Here is a 20,732-nt window from a genome sequence, read left to right on the forward strand (position 1 = left end):
AACTTATCCTTAAATTTAACTATAATAATGTAGGCTGTTTATTAAAATGAGCGTGAAGAGATTTATAATTTTGTTATAAAATTTATTTGTAATCCTCACTTTAAAAAGAATTCCAAATACGCTTCCTCACCTTATCATTTTTGTTAATCTTTCTTTTCCATTAACTAAAGGTCGATGACCTATATTATATATCTTCATATATAGATATATTTTTAAAAAAATTGAATGTAATGTTGGCCTTAAATTCGTGCAATATGGTTCAATAATGGTGAATTAGTAGTTGATGAAGTATCATATACATTGTTGGAATGCTCCATTCAATGAATTTATTTCAGCTCCAAATGCTTAAAACACTTCCCATTTCAACATATTTCCTCATTTTGGGTAACTCGATTGATATTCAACGTAAATTTTTTTGGTCGTTCAATATCTTAATCCTTAATTCAGTAATCTTTGTTATGATATTGTGTTCAATAGTCGCATTTCATCTTGACACTTCCAAAGAAAAAACAGAAAATCAAATTTCATCAATTAATAATATGTCAACACATATAATCCACAATGTCTTTATCTCGAAGATTAAATACAATGAACTAAAATCACAGAAAAAATAAACAAGTGAACATAATCTAGAAATTCCAAATTACATTATCTAACAAAAGTTCAGTAAGAAATAAATGGTTGCATTCCATTCTTTAGGGACTTGCTTTTATATCTACCAACAATATCTTGATGATAATAAGCTGAAATAGAAAAGGAGTCCAAGGGAATTGAAGATTCTAAATTCAGTTAGCTTAGTTGATTGAATATTTCAAATACACTTAATTAATACAAATGATATTTATCAATAATTCTAAAATCGGAATCCCTCATTTGCAACCTACTTTATAAAAACTTCGAGAATGAAATCAAATTATCTTATTTCAATTGTCTTGAAATTTTAGTTTACAACTTCTATTTTTGGGTTTCAATTTGTTTCAAATTTTAAAAAGAAAACATTGATTCAAGAAATAATTATGTTATTTGATTTATTTTCTTTTCTAATTTTATGTTATTTAAATTCGATGAAAAGATTGAACATAGTATGTGTGCAAGTCAAGATGTCCAAGTCCTGAAATGTAAGGCCTAAAATATGGTGTTAAAAGATTTATAAAATTCAATATGATCATGTTCTCATTATAAAACTCGACGTTAAAATGTCTATGATTTGATTTGAATTATGGTAAGAGAGAAAACTAGCTAACTATTTGAAGTTCAAGGTGTGAGAAAATCTCAATAGCTAAGATATGAATGTTGTAAAATACCACACAAACACAGCGACATTTGTTAGCATAACTATTTTGGATGGAAAGTTCTAGTCCAAGTTATATACACACAGATACACATGAAGTGGATTAATGTGTGTTATTTAAGTAAAGAAAGAGGGTTCTAACTAAAAGAAAGAGTTGAAATCTTGAACCTCTAAATATTGGTAACCGCTGGTGTTAAAAAGTGCATAAAGGTCCGTGCGATCTACAAGAAACAATGGAGGAATCACATACCTTGTTTATATTCACTTTTCTTGTTACACAAGCAATCCGAAACCATAAACAAAGAAATACTTTTTTTGCCTTTTTTAAATGGTTTTCTTGTTTCTTTCCCACTTTTTAAATTCTTAATTTAATTCAAATTCAAGAAACCATACTAACATATATATATATATATATATATATATATGTTTATATTCACTTTTCTTGCAACACTAGCAAGCCAAAACCATAAACAAAGGCATACCTTTTTCTCCCTTTTTAAATGGTTTTCTTGATTCTTTGTTGTTTTTAAAATTCTTCATTAAATTCAAGTTAAAGAAACCATACTAAATATATATGTTTATATTCGTTTTTTTTTTTTTTTGCTACACAAGCAAGCTGAAACCATAAACAAAGGCATAAAATTTTCTCTTTTTTTAAATGATTTTCTTGTTTCTTTGTTATTTTTTAGATCTTCATTTAATTCAAGTTCAAGAAACCATACTACATATATGTGTTTATATTCACTTTTCTTGCTACACAAGCAAGTCGAAGCCATAAACAAATACATACATTTTTCTCATTTTCTACCATTGCTTTTTTTTAAATTCTTCATTCAATTCAATTTAAAGAAACCATACTCTCTCTCTCTCTATATATATATATTTATATTCACTTTTGTTGCTACAAAAGTCAACTGAAACCATAAACAAAGGCATAACTTTTTTCGTTTTTTTTTAAATAATTTACTTGTTTCTTTACTTCTTTTTAATTATTTTTATTCAATTTTAGTTTAAAAACCCAACTATATATATATATATTAAGAGAGAGACCTCATGATCCTCAAGGAGTAAGTGGTCAAGCATGAACTTGATGGGAAGGCCAAAAGTCGGTGGTGGTCAAATCATTTATGAGCAGTATAATGTTATGGAAAAATATTGTTAGTTAAAATTAGTTAGTTGACCGCCACATTTAGAGGCTGAGAGTTTAACGAAACGGTACGTTTTGATGTTTAATGAAAACGGTGCGTATTGAAAGTTTGATACAGCTACTCGAGTAACAAGCCTGTAATAAACTTTGTAACTACCAATTCTAAAGCCTTACAGAACTGCCAACTTGTAACTTTATTTGTAATCCTCGCTTTAAAAAAAATATTTCAAATATGCTCTATCACCTTATCATTTTTGTTCATTTTCAAGTGCCCTTACCATTATATATTTTTAATGGATAAAAATGGTCACCAAATTATTGCTTTCATTCTATTTTAATTACTAAATTATTAATTTTTCTGATTTAGTTACTAAATTTTTCGAAATTAAATATTTTGATCATTCTCTCATTAATTATTGTTAGTTGAGTAATAGGAAGTTGATGTGACTTTTTTATTGGTCTAATAAAAATTTAACTATCTAATGTTTACACACATTCTATTAATTTGATTTTAAATATAAAATGTTTAACATATTTGATCCTAAATATTTACAAAATTTATCATTTTAGTTCAAATTTTAAAATTTTGAATAAATTTAGTTATCAAAATTTGTAATTTTAATTTTAATTCAAAAATTTTAAAAGAAGGAAAGATATATTTATGTTACATAAAAGAAAATCTAGCTCCATCCAGCATTGTAAATTCTTTTCTTTTCTCTTCACATTTTGATGACAACGAAAAACCCAACCCATAGATACAGTGGCGGACTTATTAAGAGACGCAGGTTCCATTATGCCTTCTAAAATGGTAGATTTTTAATTTAAGTTCTGTTATAATTTATAAAATTTTAAATTAGTAATAGTAAAATTATATTTTAGCTCCTCAAAAATAATAAAATTTTGATTTAACATTTTAAAATTATAAAAATATAATCTATTAAAATAATAAAATTATATTTTACTATCGTAAAACATAAATTTAATTTCGCTCCTCAAAAAAATTTTTAACTCCACCATTGTAGTATAGATGAATTAAATAAATTACATCAAATCAAACAAATCGAGCAAAGAAATTAATTAAAAAGAAATTCTTCATATGCAACAAGGAGATAAAACTGACTCATATAACTAATACATTAATGATTTTTCAAAAAGGATCTCGTTTCATTTTCTCGCACTTTCTCAGGAACTGAACAATCCACTCCAAGAAACAAATTAGAAACAAATTAGAAACAAAATTTACGACTGCAGTAAAAGAAAAAGGTTCAACTCAATAAAGGAGGAACTTGCTCTGGTGGTGTCAAGGGGATTGATAGAAACAGCTCAGGCTCGAACAAGAACTTCATTGGGCTTAAGATCAGGAACAGACTGCAACACCTCAGGTCCACCGAACCGAGGCAGCAATACCGCACTGCAACTGTTGACATAGCACCGAATTGAACCCACTTTCAATGATAACTCCATAAAGGGTTTGGGTTTTAAGCTTTGAAGTTCCCCTTTTTCTACTCAAATTTTCAGAATTTCAGCTCCTTTCTTTTGTTAAATGAAGGAAAAGCAAAGGAGAGACACGGAAGTGTTTTAATCCACATAGAAAAAAAGTGATTATGTGACTTGTGAGTGGGGGCCTAGGGGGCTTGGAAGAAGAAGATGAACATTGCATAATCAATTTTTAATTGCTTATTACGTTCATAAATAAATAAATAAAAATTTCTAACCTTACCTATTATATCAAGTTAGAATGTTCAACTTGATTTTTGTTTGTTATAAGTATCCAATTTTATAAAAATTAATTATATTTTGATAATAATATTAAATTAATTATATTTTAATAATTATGTAATATTGATTGAGTTATTATTTTTAATTATATCATCGATACCAAATTGAAGGCTAAATTTAGAATTAAAACTAAATTGATAAATTTCAAAATTTTGAGGCTTAGATTTATTTTTTATTTTTAAGAATATTTGAACTAAAATGAGAAATTTTGTAAATATTGAGGATTAAATTTGTTGAAAATTTTATATTTAGAATCAAATTGATCGAATGTCTAGACATTAGGGACCAAATTTGTTATTAAACTAATAAAAAAAGCTCATATCAATTTTTGTCACTCTTCTAATTGTAACTAATAAGGAAGTGATCAAAATATTTAATTTCTAAAAACTTAATGAATAAATTAAAAATTAATAATAATTTAATGACCATTTTATACTGTACCCTATCTTAATCCATCTCACAACGAAATTGCTCTGTCTTTGCCTAATTTTTCTGTTAAATAAGACCAGTGATGATAGGTGAAGTATTCTTGGGGCTTTTTAAATTAGTTTTTCTTCAGTTAAATGTATCAGTTTAATCTTTATTTTATTGAGAACTAAATAAAATCAAATTTTAATAGAGTTAACATTTATTATTTAAAAATACCTTTAATCGTTTAACATATTTTTAATAAGTAAATATTAATTCTTTTAAGAGTCAGTTTATTTACATATAAAATATTAAAAATAAAAATATCGAGTTATATAATATGAGTCTATTGAACTGATTCAATCATAAATTTTATTATTATTAGTTTATATAATGGTTTGATTTTGAAAATATTTGGTTTAACATTTAGTCATCCCTTCTCCTTCTTTGATCAATTTTAAATTTTAAAAATAATTTTGATTTTTGTTTACATTTAAATGTACAAGTTTCTAATGCATATGTGTTACATGCATTTAATTCTTAATTACTTTTTAAAATAATAGTTTCTTTTAGTTTTTAAATAATGTACAAATTTAGAATTATATAAGAAAGTAAACTACGATATTAATTTGAAAAAATTAGGTAAAACAACATGCAATAATTTTCATTCGATTATGAATATATTTTTTTTGCTTGTATTCTCATTCGATTATGAATATATCTTTCTTGTTAGTATTCTCCTTCTATTTCGAACATACCTTTCTTGCTTGTATTCTCATTCTATTGATGATTAATGTTGCTTTATAAATTATTTTTAAAATTTAATTGAACTATTACTACTAAAAGTATAAAAGGGCTATGATTTGCAGTTGTTCTTATAATTAAGAACTGCTTCTTGCAATTGTTTTCCCAGCAAGATTGCGGCACTCACATCTTGAAATCCAAATTCAAGATTTTAAAGAATTTTCTGAGCTCGCTCACTATTATGGCTTTGTCTGCTGTGACATCTGCAGTGACAACAATTGCAACCTGCTAACTGAGGAAGCCATATACCTATGGGGCGTGGAGAAGCAAGTTGATCGTCTGCAAACAGAGCTCAAATGGATGCAAAGCTCCTTAATGTTGGCAGAGACAAAACAATAAACGGATGAGAGGATTCGTCTTTGGGTTGCTGAAATCAGAGAGCTTGCTTATGATGCTGAGGATATTGTTGAGGAATTTGCTCTCAAGATTGGATCCAAAAACAAAGGTGGCCTTCCGAGTTGTATTAAAAGATCAGCCTGCTGTTTGAAAGAGGGATGGACACTCCACAAAACCAGGTCCAAGATCGAGGAAATCATAGAAAGTATCAACGACTTGGTCCGACGACTACAGGCCTACGGCGTAAAGGAATTAAAGAACAGAGGAGAAGAATCAAGTTTTTCAACTGAAAGACGAGAATCAAGGCGGCCTTATCCACATATTATGGATGATAATATTGTTGGACTAGTTGATGATACCGAGGCATTGGTCAAAGTTCTTACGAATGAAAGTGGATGCAAGGTTGTTACAATATGGGGCATGGGTGGTCTGGGAAAGACCACTCTCGCCAAGAAAATTTATCACCATCGTCAGGTTATTGATTATTTCGATCACTTGGCTTTTGTATATGTTTCTCAACCATGCCAGAAAAGAAATGTTTGGGAAGATATTCTATCTGGTTTTAAAAATTTAAATCCCGAGGATAGAAAGAAAAGAGATGAAGAATTAGCAGAGAAGTTGTGTAACATTTTGGAGGTTAAAAAGTGCCTGGTGATACTTGATGATATTTGGACCGGTGAAGCTTGGGATAGTTAAAACCTGCCTTTCCAGTTGCAAGGGGCCGTCATAGCAATAGCAAGATATTGCTCACCTCTCGAAACAAGGGGATAGTTTCATATGCTGAAATAAGAGGTAAAATTTTCTCAATTATGTAAAATTTAATACTCTTATTCCTTTTATGGAAAATAATTATGTATATTATTTCAGAGTTGCGATGCTTAAGCGAACCAGAAAGTTGGGAATTGTTTCAAAAGATTGTATTTCCTCAAACAGGTAAATATACACATGGCAAAATTCTTGTTATATGCTAAATTTATTTTTCATTTTAAATTTTTTGACAATAATTAAAATTAAAATTAAAATATATAAAATCTATTTTATTTAAAATTTCAAAACCTTAATATGAAATAAATAAAAGAAATCAAGGCTTTGTAGTTTATCAATTAATGGTACACGCATGTAAATATAATTAATAAGTAAATTCATTATCTTTTATATTATAATTTTTAATAACTTCACTATTACTTACCGGGAATAAATTATATTAGGACCATATTAAAAGTATAGTTTCTAGGCACTAATAAAATAGTGTCACATCGTTAAAATTTTAAGATAACAAAGAATTATTATACACTCATTTATATTTAATGTTTTCTCCAACTTAATTTAACTTTAATTAAATTATTTAAAATAATTAATTTTTAAATTATAAACAAACATATTTTCTTATTTTACAAATTTAATCATTTTGTTTTTTTTGTCATAAGTTAATATTTTTTATTTTTGTGCAACCAATTTTAAAAATAGTAATTTTTGTGCAATATTTTTCATGTATTGACACATAATTTTGATAATTATTTTATCCTGAACTCAAAATCCTGAACTTTGAACTTGAACTTTTAACCTAAATCTTGAACCCCGAATCTCACAGTTCAAGGTTTGGATTCGAGATTTAAAGTTTAGGGTTCGAGGTTCGAGGTTCAAGTTTAAAGTTCAAGGTTCAAGGTTATGAGTTATGAGTTAAAGATTCATGGTTCAAGGGTTTGGAGTTTTATGTTTTGGATACAGGGTTTAGGATTCTAGATTCAGGGTAAAAAAAAATTACCAAAATTATATGTGAATGACATAGAAAAAATTGTTGAAATGTTATTAAATAATTAAAAAGTGGTGAGAAAAGTCCATAAAATAATTTGTCTATGGATGAATGTGTAATAATAATTTATGTCTTTAAAATTTGATGATATGACAAAATTTCACTTGTGCCTAAAAATTCAGTACTCAAACATCACTTAATTAAAATAATAAGTAATCAATTCTCGTTTTTTTTTTGCCACAAAAAATTCATTCCAGAAAGAATAAAAGTCTAAAACACTAAACCAGATAAACTAACATGAAAAAAGCACAGTATTCTCTAAGCTTATCCTGGGTCCTTGCATCAGAAAGATGGGGGCGCGGGCAAACCATTCTTATCAAGAATAAAGCCCAAGAAAGATGGTAGTTGATTCGAACAACCAGCACATCTCTTTACGACCCTACTTAGCAAACCAATCGGCTAACCTATTGGCTTCTCGTCTAATAACATTGAATTTCAAAGAAGAAAGTTGCATGACCAGCTTATCAAAAACCTGAAGGACTAGCCTTAATCTCCATCTTCGATCTTGACTCTTCTTAATATCCGAAGCAATAGTCTGGGAGTTGGTCTTGATTGTCACATTGGTCCATTTGTTCTTCATAGCTAATTCAATCCATCCAATCATAGCTTTAGCCTCGACAACCTTACATGAATCCACTTAGGCTTAGTTTGGATGGGCGATTGGGTGAGGTGCGATGCGTTTAGTTTCCTTTTTTTCTCACGCTACAGTATTACTACAGTATCTAATCTCACTACCATCGCTGTTTTTACACTAATCACAGGTAAACGCACCGCCCATCCAAACTCACCCTTAATCCTTTTACCAATCCCATCCAGCATCTTCCCATTTAAATTTCTGCCTATTACTCTAATACCGGCACAAGCTATTAAGGTGTCAAATGCCCCATCACAATTAGCTTTAACCAACCTTCTGGTGGTTTCTCCCACACATCAGCTCAAGTTTTTTACTTCCTAGTTCGATCAGAGTTATTGTTTGAACAGAGGATCCACTGAGCAGATAAGAATGTTGAAAAGTCAACAAAGGTAGGAAACAACTTGTTAAAAAGGTGAAGCAAGTTGCACCGAATGTTGAAAAGTTGAATAGGGTAATTGCAATTTTGGTCCCTAATTTTTTAGGCCATTTGCAAGTTAGTCCCTGAAATTCAACTATAAATAGACCTTCTCATTTTTCATTTCAACTATCCCAACCAATCTTTTTCTCTTAGTTTTCTCTCTTCTCCCATTTGAGAATTCTTAAGGAATTCTATTTGTTTGTAATATTTTGGAAATAGTAAAGTTATCATCTGGTGTTAGTGCCCGAGGACGTAGGTATAATTTACCGAACCTCGTTAAAACTCTTGTGTTTTTTCTTGTCCTATTTTTCTTTCAATATTTGAGGGTATAATAGTAGTATTTAATTGTGCTATTAAATTACTATAAAAGGGATATTCTGACTAAGGAAAGACTTAGTATTTAAGAGATCCTTGTGATCCACCTCTCTTTCCTGGGAATTGAACTTTGTGTGATTTTTAGTACAATAATTTACACGCTTCCGACCCTATTGGAATAACAAGTGGTATCAGAGCCGAAGGTTAATCATAGTATGCTCTGTGGTTGCAGTTTAAACTGATCTTCCACATCAGAAAAGATTTCCTTAGGTATATTGAAAGATTATGGAGAAAACGGTCAGTGTAGGAGCTTCAACATCATCCATGTGGACAAGACCGACAATTGTAAATGCAAGATTGGCCGTGAGATCTTTGATGGCACGGGCCATTTTGGTATGTGGCAAAGTGAGGTTCTAGATGCCCTTTTTCAGTAGGGTCTAGACATTGCCATTGATGAAGAGAAACCAGATGATGTATAGGAGAAAGATTGGAAGGCGATCAATCGGTTGGCATGTGGCACAATTCGATCATGCCTTTCTCGAGAGCAGAGGTATGCTTTTTCAAAGGAAACTTCTGCAAATAAGTTGTGGGTGGCACTTGAAGAAAAATTTTTGAAGAAAAACAGTCAAAATAAGCTCCACTTGAAGAAATGACTGTTTCGCTTCGCTTACGTCCTAGGTACCACAATGAATGATCACATCACCAAATTTAATCAGTTAGTCACTGATTTCCTAAATACGAATGTGACATTCAAAGATGAAGATTTGGCTTTGATGCTGTTGGGGTCACTTCCTGAGAAGTTTGAGTTCCTAGAAACTACTCTACTTTATGGCAGGAGTGATATATCTCTGAGCAAAGTCTGTGCAGCCTTATACAGTTATGAACAGAGAAAGAAGGACAAACAGAAAAACTTAATCAGAGATACAGAAGCTTTAGTAGTCCGAGGTCATTCATACACTCGGAAGAAAACTCAGAAAGGAAGATCAAAGTCAAAGTCCAGACTCGGGAAAGATGAATATGCCTTTTGTTATGAGAAAGGCCACTGGAAGAAAAATTGTCCAAAGCTGAAGAATAAGGGAAAAGCTGCTGTAGATGCTTGTGTTGTAAAGCATGATACTAGTGACTCTGAACTATCACTGGTTACATCATCATCGTCGTTCCATTCAGATGAGTGGATATTGGATTCGAGTTGTACCTATCATATGTCCCCTAATCGGGAGTGGTTCTCTGATTTAGTTGAACTAAATGAAGGAGTTGTTTATATGGGCAATGACAATGCTTGAAAAACTGTTGGGATAGGTTCAATCCAATTAAAGAATCAAGATGGATCAACCAGAGTTCTGACTGATGTTCGGTACGTGCCCAGTTTGAAGAAAAATCTCATCTCATTGGGAGCCTTGGAATCTAATGGTTTAGTTGTTACTATGAGAGATGAGATTTTGAAAGTGACATCTGGCGCACTTGTGATATTGAATGGCATCAGGAAAAATAACTTGTATTACTACCAAGGTAGTACAGTTATTGGAGCAGTCGCTGCAGCTTCCGGTAACAAAGAATTGGACTCAATGCAGTTGTGGCATATGAAGTTGGGACATGCCAGCGAAAAATCCTTGCAAATTCAGGCAAAGCAAGGATTGTTGAAAGGTGCAAAGGCTTGCAAATTAAAATTTTGCGAGCATTGTGTTCGGGAAAGCAAAGAGAGTGAAATTGCAACCTCGCTATCCATAATACAAAAGGTATTTTAGAATATGTTCACTCAGATGTGTGGGAGCCTTCCAAGACACCTTCAGTGGGAGGAAAACACTACTTTGTTACTTGTGTTGATGACTTTTCCAGAAGAGTTTGGGTGTATACCATGAGAACTAAGGATGAAGTGTTTGGAGTTTTTCTTAAATGGAAAACTATGATCGAAAACCAGACTGGCAAGAAAATCAAGCGGCTTAGGACGGACAACGGAGGGGAATATAAAACTGATCCGTTCTTCGATGTGTGCCAAGAGTATGGTATTGTTCGACACTTCACAGTTAGGGATACACCGCAGCAAAATGGAGTGGCAGAGTGTATGAATCGAACATTGCTGGAGAAAGTTCGATATATGTTGTCCAATACTGGGTTGGGCAAGCAATTTTGGGCTGAAGCTGTGACATACGCTGGGCATCTTGTTAATCGTTTGCCATCATCTGCACTAGAAAGAAAAAATCCTATAGAGGTATGGTCTGGAAAACCGGCTACAGATTATGATTCCTTACATGTGTTTGGATCCACTGCATATTACCATGTGAAGGAGTCAAAGTTAGATCCGAGGGCAAAAAAAGCTCTCTTTATGGGAATCACTTCTGAAGTGAAGAGATTTCGTCTTTGGTGCTTAAGCACAAAGAAAATGATCTGTAGCAGAGATATCACCTTTAATGAATCTGCCACAGTTGAGGAATTAGAGGTTGAAGAGGTTCTGACCCAAGAACCATTAAGTACACCAGAACCAGTTGCAGTTGCAAGGCCACGGAGAGAAATTCGTAAACCTGCTCGATTTACTGATATGGTGGCCTACGCCCTTCCTGTTGTTGATGATGATATTCCTGTTACTTATCAAGAAGCAATGCAAATCTTAGAAAGTGACAAATGGAAATGCGCCATGGATAAAGAAATGCAGTCTCTCCAGAAGAACAATACTTGGGAGTTGGCACAATTACCGAAAGGTAAAAGGGCAATCGATGCAAGTGGGTATTCGTAAAGAAAGATGGATCTCCTAGTAAGAAAGATATTCACTACAAGGCAAGATTGGTAGCTAAAGGCTACGCTCAGAAGGAGAGAATTGACTACAATGATGTATTTTCCCCTATTGTGAAGCATTCCTCCATCAGAATTTTGTTGGCCTTGGTAGCACAGTTGAATTTGGAGCTAGCTCAACTTAATGTTAAGACGGCTTTCTTGCATGGTGAGTTAGAAGAGGAGATCTATATGACTCAGCCCGAAGGATACACAGATGCTGGTGGTAGAAATTGGGTTTGTAAGCTGAACAAATCACTATATGGATTGAAGCAATCCCCAAGGCAGTGGTACAAGCGATTTGATAGCTTTATGAGAAGGCAGAAGTACACAAGAAGCAAATATGACAATTGTGTGTATTTGTAGAAGCTGCATGACGGATCTTTCATTTATCTACTCTTGTATGTTGATGATATGTTAATCGCTTCGAAGAGCCAAAAAGAGATAGATAAGCTAAAAGCTCAGTTGAATCAAGAGTTCAAGATGAAAGATCTAGGTGAGGCCACGAAGATTCTCGGCATGGAGATAAGTAGAGATAGACAGAGAGACAAGCTTTATTTGAATCAGAAGCAATATCTGAAAAAGGTATTACAATGTTTTGGTGTAAATGAAAACACAAAACATGTAAGTACCCCACTTGCTTCTCATTTGAAACTTAGTGCTCAATTATCTTCGAAAACTGAAGAAGAAAGAGAATATATGGCAAAAGTCCCATATACAAATGTAGTTGGGAGTTTGATGTATGTGATGGTGTGTACGCGGCCTGACATTTCACAAGTTGTTGGAGTTGTGAGTAGGTATATGCATGATCCTAGAAAAGGACATTGGCAAGCTGTGAAATGGATTCTACAGTATCTTCAAAAAACCGTAGATGTTGGTTTAATTTTTGAGCAAGATGAAGCACTTGGTCAGTTTCTAGTTGGATATATTGATTCCGACTTTGCTGGTGATTTAGATAAACATCGTTCAACTACGAGGTATCTGTTTACTCTTGCTAAAACCCCAGTGATTTGGAAGTCTACCTTACAGTCTACAGTAGCTGTGTCTACTACAGAGGCAGAATATATGGCAGTTACAGAAGTTGTTAAGGAGGCTATTTGGCTTAATGGATTGTTGAAAGACTTGGGAGTTGTTCAAAGTCACATTAGTCTATATTGTGACAGTCAGAGCGCTATTCATTTAGTGAAAAATCAAGTCTATCATTCAAGAACCAAGCATATCGACGTAAGATATCACTTTGTGCGGGAAGTCTTTGAAAAAGGAAAAATTCTACTTCAGAAGATTCCGACAGCAGATAATCCCGCAGATATGATGACCAAGGTGGTAACAACAATCAAGTTTAATCATTGTTTGAACTTGATTAACATCCTGAGAATTTGAGCACCTTCAGGTATATAGCGCTCAAGAGCGCATTTGTAGGTACTACAAAAGATAGCTTTATCGAATTTGAGGAGTTGAATGAAGCGTGTGAAGATGTTATTATCCTAATCAAATCTTCAAGGTAGAGATTGTTGAAAAGTCAACAAAGGTAGGAAGCAACTTGTTAAAAAGGTGAAGCAAGTTGCACCAAATGTTGAAAAGTTGAATGGGATAATTGCAATTTTGGTCCCTAATTTTTAGGCTATTTACAAGTTAGTCCCTGAACTTCAACTATAAATAGACCTTCTCATTTTTCATTTCAACTATCCCAACCAATCTTTCTCTCTTAGTTTTCTCTCTTCTCCCATTTGAGAATTCTTAAGGAATTCTATTTGTTTGTAATATTTTGGAAATAGTAAAGTTATCATCTGGTGTTAGTGCCCGAGGACGTAGGTATAATTTATCGAACCTCATTAAAACTCTTGTGTTCTTTCTTTCAATATTTGAGGGTATAATAGTAGTATTTAATTGTGCTATTAAATTACTATAGAAGGGATATTCTGACTAAGGAAAGAATTGGTATTTAAGAGATCCTTGTGATCCACCTCTTTTCCCTGGGAATTGAACTTTGTGTGATTTTTAGTACAATAATTTACACGCTTCCGACCCTTTTGGAATAACAAAGAATTCATTCATGGAGCAATTAATCCTTCGAATAATTCTCTCCCAACCAAGTTTCACACCTTCAATTGTAACCTCACACCTAGCTTTCCAGATGTGGCAGCAAGTGTAAACAATTCCAACTTTTAACTTTCTTTTCCACGGATTAAAACGAGACGGAATAGCATTATGACATAATTTCCATAAGAAAATTTTAACTTTGTTCGGTACCTGTAAGCTCCAAATAGCTTTCCAAGTTCTCCTATTAGTTAAGTGAGAGCTGGAAGGTTGTAAAGAAGACTCGTTTCCATAGTGCTTTCTCATCAACTCCTTATACCCTGACTTCATCAAATATTGACCAATAGCTGTAAACGGCCACACCAATTTATCTTGTTCATCTGTTTCATGAAGGGGAACTTTTAATTTCGAAATTTCAATATCTTCTAACCACATTGAGATACTGGGTAAGTCCTAGTTTAGTTCTTCTAAAGAAATTATCTCAGCAACTCTTGTTGGTGAGGATCCGTCAATATTTCCAGGATGCTTTAATTCCCTATATTTAACTCCTAGCAACCATCTATCTTCCCAAATACGGATGCTTTCGCCATTTAGAACTTGCCAAATAGAAGTCTCCTTTTAAAAACTCTTTCCCTTCAAGAATGCTACTCCACACCCATTATGACCTAGCTCCCCTTTTAGCTTCAAGGAAATTAGAATTCGGGAAATAAAGACCTTTTAAAATCCCAGCCAGAGAGAATCAGGATCCTGGACTAACTGTCAAGATTGTTTTGTAAGTAGAGCAAGTCCTCCAAGCTTTTCAATGAATACGTCTCTCATTTTCTTTCTGCTGAATTCATTTCCACGCATAATTTTCTAGGAAATTCGAAAAGATATCGTATCCATTGAAGCGCATGCTACTGCTTTAATAAGAACCTCCCTTCCCCTTCAAGATAACGTTTGCTGCTGCTTTCAGCCCTTAAGTTTGGTAAGGACCAATTTTTTTTTTTTTTGGTGAAAGTAAGGACGTTATCTTTGATATGCCTCAAAGTTAATGTTTTCGAAAGCCCCCACAAAGAAGGTACACCCAAGTAGACGCCCCGAATTATTTGCCATCTCTATATTAGTCTCTTCTTGAATCAACCTTTCGTTGACCCTTCGGGAGTATTCACACTAAAAACGTTGCTTGATTTATCATACTTGACCCTTCGTCTGAAAGCTGCACAATATTCTTGAAAGTTAATCATTCTCCTACGATTTAACTAATTAGCTTCCAAAAAGAATACAGATCGTTCGCAAATAACAAATGTGACACTATTGGATAATGACTACCAAGGCTAATCCCAGAAATAAAACTGGCTAGACTCGACTTTATTAATAATCATACGAGAGATGACATTCACAACAAAAAGGAAAAGGTAAGGTGATAGACGGTCACCTTATCTTAGACCTATAGATGTGTTGGAACTAAGAATGATAATGAATTACAAAGACAGTGACTTGAGCTTGAAGCCGCTTGATGCTTGTTAAGCAAACAACAGAAATCAGATATGACGCTTAAGCTATTTGCTTGAGTGAAAGCCAGAAAAATGAAGAAGAAAATGTTTATTTTTCATTAACTTCAAATTAAGGCATGTTCCCATTACATATATTAGTCAATAGGCTGATCAAAAGCAAACAAATTTTACCTAAACATCTACCTACCACCACTAATTACATTGAAACTTGATAAACTAAACTTGCACACTTGGTAAAGCTGATTTACCAGCTCCAATGTCAACAAAAAAATACATCAAGTACATTAACAACTTGGTTCTAATTTAACTAAGGGTGAGTTTGGATGGGTGGTGCGTTTACCTGCAGTTACTGTAAAAATAGCCTGGCGGTGAGATTAGATACTGTAGCGATACTGTAGCGTGAGATAAAAAGTAAGCTAAACGCGCCGCGCCGCACCGCACCCAATCGCCCATCCAAACCCACCTTAAGTTACAAAACATCACTTGGAGTAACAAAATAAACTGAAATTGAACAGCTGCAACAACTTCCGTAGCATCTGCATGGTTCGGGCAACTTCTCTGCTTCTTGGCTGCAACATGTGCTGCATGCATGCCAACTTCAACAAGATGGATAGATTTTTCTGCTAGATTTACCATTAATAAACAAAGTGTTAGAAACACTCTTCACACACTCGATTATCCAATCATTCCATGTTAAAGCAAATCCCATTTTTCTTAAAATAGCTTCCAGAAATCTCCACTATACTTTGTCATATATTTTATTCATGTCGAGCTTCCAAGCAACCTCATATTTCTTACCCCTCTTCTTCAATTTCAAATGATGGAAATCTTTTGGGCAACTAAGATGTTATCATGTATTTGTCTATCCACCACAAAAGCACTTTGATTATTCATAATCACTACCCTTAGAACTCCTTTCAATATATTCACCATGATCTTCGATATGATTTTATACGCAAAATTTTAAAGACTAATTGGCCTAAATTATGTCATTAATTTAAGACATTTGGTCTTCAGAATTATAATTATCTCAATCTCATTTAAACCCATCGAAAATTTTCATTGCCTAAAAAAATCTCTTAATAGCTTCCAAAACATCCTTTTAATAATTTCCCAATAATTATGATAGAAAATCCTGCTAAAATCATTCACGAAAAAGAGATATATTTAATTGTTTTGTATGCTTAATTTGTACAATATAAGTAAAATCCTATAATTTTATCTCCAAATTCTCTCAACACAATTTTTAACCCTTAATAATCTCATTTGTATCTAATAGGATATCCAATTTAAAATCAAATTGTCTTTTTTTATATAATTCTTTAAACATTGAAAGTATTTTCATTCGAATAAATATTTTTTTGTTGGAGTATTAAATATTAGTCTTAAAACCATAAGGCGTGAACTATTCTAAACAACCCTTAAAAAGATATGGAAATTTTGTTGCTGTTGTTTTTTATTATCATTTTACTTTTTAGATTTCAAATTGGATAATGAATTATATATTTATTTATTTGAATCTCCTCTTAAATTAATTAAAGTGAAGTTTGTTATTTAGTATTGACTGTTCCATAAAGTATTCAAAATTTTCAAATAGATTTATTTTCTTAAGTGTAGTTAATAACCGCAATAAAAACTAAACTGTATATAAGTGATGGATTTATATTAAAATTATTTGATAAATTAATAAAATATATGTTTGAGTTCATCTACTTTTACATTTCTTTTACTTACTTAAATTAATTCTTAATTTTCTTTTTTTTAAAATTTATTCCTAATTTTTTATACAGGAAATATAATCGGTGAGGAAATGAAAGAGTTAGGAGAGAACATGGTTAAACATTGTGCAGGGCTTCCATTAGCCATTGTTGTATTGGGAGGAATTTTGGCTACAAAGAATAATTCATTAAACCAATGGCGAAAGATATCTGACAATGTAAAATCATACTTGAAGAGAGGCAAAAATCAAGGACCAGAAGATGTGTTAGCATTAAGTTTTGATGATTTGCCTCCTTATCTAAGACCATGTTTCCTCTATCTAAGTCATTTTCCAGAGGATTATATGATAGATGTGTATAGATTGATTCAATTATGGGTTGCTGAAGGTATTGTCTCATCAAAGCAAGAAGAAAGAGACGGTGGGGAAATTGCGGAAGATGTGGCGGAATCTTATTTAATGGAGCTTGTGGAAAGGTGCATGATTCAAGTACGACAAAGAGATGTGGCAACCTTAAAGGTCAAAACGGTTCAGATGCATGATCTGATGAGAGGTCTTTGCTTATCAAAGGCAAAACAAGAAAATTTTGTCTTCATTATTGATCGATCGAATGCATCTTCATTATCTATGATTCGGAAGGTTCGTAGGGTTTCTGTGCATGAGTTTTTTTTCATACAGTGCATTAAAAGTCCAAATATTCGGTCTCTTTTATTCTTCAATGAGTTCATTCTAGAGAAGGAATTAGAAAAATATTTGCCCTTGGAAGTGTTGAAATACTTTGATGAACATGAAGATGAAGTTTGGAATCCACTTCTTTGGATTCTTGCTATTTCGATAGGTGGTATGGTCCTTCTTAAACTTCGGGGAATTTAGAGATACATGTTCAACAACTTCAAATTGCTACGAGCCCTAAACTATGAGACAAGAACGGGTGATTGTTTTGCAGGGTTTAAGTTACCCAGTGATATAGGTAATCTCATCCATTTAAGATTCTTGAGTCTAAAGGATCTTGAGTTCATATGGCCAAAGTTGCCATCATCTCTAGGCAACTTAAGGTGCTTGCAAACCTTGGATTTAAGAGTTGATAATAGCAAAATTCATGTACCTAATGTGATATGGAGGATGGAGCAACTAAGACATTTATATCTCCCTCGCAGATGTAAAAGCAGAACTAAGTTGAAGTTGGGTACTTTGAGAAAACTCCTAACACTTGTGAACTTCAACACCAAGAATTGTTATCTGAAGGATCTTATCAACATGACAAATCTTAGAGAGTTGGTGATAAATTCGCCCTGAAATATTGAAAATTTCAATGAGAAGGAGTTGGGAAAGAATCCACCCATAATCGGAAGTAAATATCTTCATTCCTTGTCTATTGTTAGCAATTGGATAACCAGATCAATAGATCCAAGACATTTTGCCCACCTCCTTTCGGGCTGTACAAGTATTTACAAGTTGAATATAGTTACAGGGATAAGTGAATTACCAGATTATCACTACTTCTCTTCACATCTCGCTTACATAAAGTTGAAATGGTACCAGTCTAAGAAAGATCCAATGCCAACACTAGAGAAGCTGCCTAACTTAAGAATTTTTGAATTCGAAGAAATTTTCGAAGTCAATGAAATATTTTGCTCTGCACAGGGTTTTCCTCGACTTGAGTCTCTAAGTCTTGTGGAGCTACACAGATTGGAGCAGTGGAAGGTGGATGAAAGAGCCATGCCTTCTCTTCAACGATTAGAGATTAGGGGTTGCGAAAACTTGAAGATGCTTCCCTAGGGATTGAGGTTCATTACAACCCTCAAAGAACTGAAGATTGAATCAATGCCAAAGGCATTCAAATATAAATTGGTGGAAGGAGGAGAAGATTTCTACAAAGTCAAACATGTTCCTTCTATCATATTCCAACACTGTGACAGATAGATTGAATGATAATTGAGAGGTAAGTTCATAACCTCTAGTTTAGGAAATGATTCCTACTTTGTTTGCTTCTTATATATCTTTCGTTTTTGACAGTGGCTCACATTCTCACTCAATTTGTCAACACACCAATGAATGATTACATTTATTAAAAGTCAAAAGAAGTCACTCAGATATTGATATATTTAGTTTTGCTTTTTCATGTAAAGACGCCATTTTTTCACCTGCTACTGCTATTCACGGGACCAAATCTATATTTAAAACTCCTATTATAAGTAGCGTGTGAAAGTGTGGTATATGGTGAGATTTGGAATGATCTTCTCTCTTGTATGTATGTCTATGGTTGTTGAAATCAAACTGGTTGATTGATTGTTGTTTTCTTCAAATTAACTATAAAACGGTTGCAAGATATGGAATTGGAAGAAAGGGAGGTGCCTGGATTAGCAAGGTACGAAACCCCTCCTCCATTTCAATTTTCTTCAGTCTAAATTAATTACACATTAATTTTTGTCTAAAACATAAAATTGCAGATAAGGAGACGTCACTGACCGCTATTCTGACATAGCTTTGGTTTGTGGTGACCATTCCTATATTTATTTGTTAGTTTGCTTTCTCTTTCTTTTTTTCCGTACTTAAGTCTGCTTGAGTCTTTCTCTTTTTTCTTTTTTTATATGTACTTAATGTAATATTAGAAGCCAAGGCAGGACCATGCTTTTCTATCGTAAAATTACCACTTCGTTGTGTATGTTCATTTCTACTCTTCAGTTTACTTAAATATAATTATTTGATATATATTTGAATATGGATGTACGATAAGAGAATAAAATCTTTTTAATATATACATATTTTAAAAAAATTTGAATATATGTATGTTGGACATATTTTCCGTTTCAACATATTTCCTCATTTTATGCAAATCGATTGGTATTCAATATAATCTTTTCTGACATCCTTAACTCAATCATCTTTGTTACGGTATCATATCAGGTTCAATGGTTACAATTCATCCCCACACTTCCAAAGAAAAAAATAAGAAAAATTAAATCTTACTAACTAATAACACTTCCAAATTACATTGTCTTACAAAAAAAAAAAGAAGAAGATACAAATTGAATTTTTTTTATCAACATTTGATGGTTTAGCAAGCTATGCTTTAAAAAAGGCAAAGGAACCTAAGGGAATCAAAGATTCCAAAATCGATATTTAGATTCAAGATTTTGTATCCCATGCTTTGCTTCTTAAATCTACCAACAATATCTTGATGATAATAAACAAAAATTACAATACAAAATCACAGCCACATTTGTTAGTATGACTATTTTGGGTGATCAAAGGGAAAAAAATATTAGCTGTTGAGCAAACAAGGTGAACAAATTAGATATTCCAATTACGTTCAAGCACTTGACAAATCCTTTCTGCAATGGCTCCAACACGCATTCTAGGACCTTCATCTGTAAAAACCGACCATTTCTAACAACTAAGCTAAAATCACACATATGATAATATATGTATATAACATATATGGAAGATGATTATGTGGATTAAAAGCTATGTTAGTTTGACTCAATACATGACCATGGTACATGCACGATTCTTCAATAACGATATGAAAATACTTGGAAGAAAATTAAATACATCAATATTTAACATTTACATTTGAGTTCAAGTAAATTAAAACATGTCATTCTATCTAAACATGCAAAATATCCAAAACTCTTGATGAATGTTAGATACAAATATGTAGAATTTACCCAAAATACCCATCTCGAACTCAGTAGAGAAATATCGAGCATTCAAAAGGCACTAGCTTCAACCAAGAACAAGGAAGTTTCTTCAAAGGCTTGATATACT

General features: G+C 32.6%; 1 pseudogene; it reads left to right on the plus strand.

Moving 5' to 3' along the window:
* Nucleotides 1-5,508: 5,508 nt before the first annotated feature.
* On the plus strand, nt 5,509-18,884 carry LOC108481520 (probable disease resistance protein At1g58602; annotated as a pseudogene).
* The last annotated feature ends 1,848 nt before the right edge of the window (nt 18,885-20,732 follow it).

Source organism: Gossypium arboreum, chromosome 11 (assembly GCF_025698485.1).
Source record: "Gossypium arboreum isolate Shixiya-1 chromosome 11, ASM2569848v2, whole genome shotgun sequence".
Classification (NCBI taxonomy): domain Eukaryota; kingdom Viridiplantae; phylum Streptophyta; class Magnoliopsida; order Malvales; family Malvaceae; genus Gossypium; species Gossypium arboreum.